Here is a 3257-nt window from a genome sequence, read left to right on the forward strand (position 1 = left end):
AGAGGTCCTGTTTTTTTTTTTTTTTTTTTTTTTAGTTTTATTCATTTCAAACGGGCCGGATCCGGCCTGCGGGCCGTAGTTTGCCCACGGCTGATCTATACCCTCATTGGGTCACTTCCAGAACACACGTGTGAATTCAAAGTCCTGTTCTTCATGAGATCGCCTCGGTACCACACGTGAAGCACTGGTCGCGCCTTTGGGAAGGAGCGGAGGGAGAATGTCTGTTCACATGACTGGGCTGGACGATGAACAACGTCTTCACTGGAGTCATGTCCCTGAACTGACATCATTCCAAATTGCGAGCTGCATCCACATTGGCTCCTGATGAGGTTTCAGAATGCACCCAGCACCCGCCTCCCCCGTTTCATGATACCTGTGAGGAGGAGGGACCGTCAGAGAGAAGGATCTGACCCTTTGTGCACTGTGTCTGTCTGGAGAGCAAATCTTCTCCAGCCACCCCTCCCTGCACCCGCTGAGCTCTCATCTTTTATTATTGTTGTTGTTGTTTTTACTGTTAACCAAAGTCCATTATAGTAAGTAAGAAAGAATGAGCACAAAGCCCAGCGTCCGATCTCAGCACCATCACACAGGGAGCAACACGCCATCAGGATTCTCCGAGCCCAGAGTTTCTGGGGTTTCTGGGCAGCTCAGGAATAGGTGCATCCCCACACGTGTGCTTGGTGAATCCTTAGTTACTATTTTCTAAGAAAATCGTTCCACTGATACTAGAACAGAAGTGCCCCAAGGGTATCTGCCCTAGGTAACCCGGTGTGTTGTTTGTGATGATTTCTCTTGTGCAAAATGACCTGCTGTGATCACCCACCCCCTCGTGGCTTGTGTGGGGGCTCTGGGTGTGTCCAGGTCCCTCTGGTGTAATTGTGTAACAAAGAGTCACCTGGTGAGATCTTTTAAGGACAAAATTAGCTTAAAGCTGTTTTGCTGGGTGTTAAATTATTGCCAATTCCAAAACTCTCTCTTAGACTCTTTTGAAGGTAGAGATTTTATTTTAATTAAACAATAATCAAAAGCCATGGACTATGATGCATTTACCTGCTCGTTTCAACTATGGCTATTATGCTATATCCGTCTTTGTTTTATTGCATTCCACAAATGAACAATTTCATAGAATTTCATTGTCAATCAATTTAATCACCTTGTGTGTCTCCAGTGACTCTATTAACCCATCATTTACAATTTATAACATGAAAAAGGCAAGCTTCTCAGGAAGGACAAAGTACAAGAGAAAACGAGGATGTGGATGGGAAAAGGGGCGTGTGGAGAACTTCACAAGGAGTGGGTAGCTTGTCCCTCCCGCTGCTGCTTGTTACAGAGACGGCCTCTCCCTCGGGCCCCGCAGACACCCCGAGGACAGAGGCTTATCCGACAAGCGCCCTGCCTGCCTTCCCAGAAAAATGACACTCTGTGAAAATTCCAGCAGGCCACCTCATTTCTGCCGGGAGGTCACCTGGGCCATGGTGACTTCACAAGGACCCACAGTGCCCTCGCCTCTCATTTCTTCCCAGGCATCAAAGTTGCCCTGCAAGGGGCATACGAGAAGGCCCAGAGGTGCCCCTGCCGGCCTGTCGCAGTCCCCAGGTGCCTCAGGTGCCAGAGGAGGCAGAACCTGAGAGCAGGTGGTCAGGGTGGTGGGGACTGTAGGAGAAGGGTGCTGGGCTATGGGCTGCTCAGTGCACCTGAGTGACCTGGAGGGACCGCCGATAGCCGTGGAGGGGAGTGGGAGGGAAGACTCAGCGTGCTCCACCGCCCTCATACTTCTTGGACCTCCGCGTGGCCGGCCTTGGAGCTGCTCGCGGATCCGCCCTCAGGTCACGCCGCCGAATGTCTGAGCGTGAGCCCAGCGCGCCTCAGCATTTGCCAAGGTTAATGAAAGGAAGTGATAACTCAGCATTTATTTCCTCCTCCTGGATTTCGTAGCTGTAGACCTCACCCTACGTCAAATTCCTCTTTCAAAGCTTTGGCTCCCCCGAAGACAGCCGGCCTCCAGGAGAAGATCAGCCCGCCCACCGTGGGGTCTGCAGGGGAAACAGATGAGCCTGGCTCTGCGGACAGCCAGGGACCACGTGGTCCATCCTGGAAAGCATCCTCCTGCTTGGACGGTGATAACATGCTACTTCCGCAGGTGACAGACCTGCTCTCTGCTCGCTCCTGGGAAGCGTGTCCCTGTGGGGAGCCTGCGAACCAAGCTCTCGGTCCATCAGCTTGTGGTGTACGTTGTTTGAAAGTTACCGCAACTACAGTTTAATGCTAATTACACAATTTCGCTTTTTCTAACCAGAAAGAAGGAGAGGGAAAGTGAGGAGCACAGTTGGATGCTGGCGGCAGTGCGGGCTCCCGGGCGCCCTCTGTGCTCGCTGCTGCTCCACCCTCCACACTGCGAAACAGTCGTCCACGGAGGCAGAGCGCTCGCACGTGTGAGGATGTGCGGTGGATGTGGCTCCCCACAAGGGATTTTGCAACTTATTGAAGTCATTGTTTCCAGAATAAACCATGTGTCATTCTCTCCCTTAGTAATGAGCATCTGTGTGATGGAGCATTTGTCTATTTTGGGAAATGTTAATTAGACAGAAGCCTTGGTAGGAGCAGGCCAGAGTCCCCCGTCAGTCTGCCGGGCAGAACCCGTTGTCTTGTGTCCCGGGCACCCGTTCTCCGAAGCAAGACTCCACTGACGTTGGCCATGGCGTGGACAGCACTTTCTGCCTCTCAGTCCTTTAATTCTGTGCGGCCTTAGGCAAAGCAAAGCCTCCGGGTTTAGCGACTGATCTGTAAGATGAGGCGTGAGTTCCTGATAGCCCTCCAGTCAGGAAAATCCTCAGCACGGAAGGAAGGGCCGCTCCAAGCGATGGACTGTTACTCCACCAGAAGAAGGTCTACGCTCATTCAAGGAGGAACCTTGAAGTCATTGCGCTAAGTGGAGGAAGTCAGACACAGAAACCAAATAGTGTATGATTGCATTGAAATGAAAAGCCCAGAACAGGCAAAAGTGAACTGGTGGTCGCCAGGGACTGGGGCTGGGGGCAGGGCGTGGGACGGGGAGGGGGACATGACTGCTTAAGGGATTTCTGCTTGGGGCCGTAAGAAGGCTCTGGAACTAGGTAGGGATGGTGTTTGCACAACAGTGAGACTTAATTCCACTGACTTGTGCACTTTAAAACGGTTGAAATGATAAATTATATATTTGGGTATTTTACCACCAAAAAAAATCCTATGACTCAGCCCAGGGGCCTCTCTGGTAACCG

At 51.5% G+C, this 3257-nt stretch overlaps 1 long non-coding RNA gene across 1 annotated transcript; it reads left to right on the top strand.

Moving 5' to 3' along the window:
• The first annotated feature begins 1299 nt into the window (after window positions 1–1299).
• Window positions 1300–2532, top strand: LOC107182622. Its single transcript, XR_001513352.1, has 2 exons — window positions 1300–2140; window positions 2297–2532. It is a non-coding gene; the product is annotated as an uncharacterized LOC107182622 (long non-coding RNA).
• The last annotated feature ends 725 nt before the right edge of the window (window positions 2533–3257 follow it).

This window comes from Myotis davidii, unplaced genomic scaffold, assembly GCF_000327345.1.
Source record: "Myotis davidii unplaced genomic scaffold, ASM32734v1 scaffold370, whole genome shotgun sequence".
Taxonomy (NCBI): Eukaryota; Metazoa; Chordata; class Mammalia; order Chiroptera; family Vespertilionidae; genus Myotis; species Myotis davidii.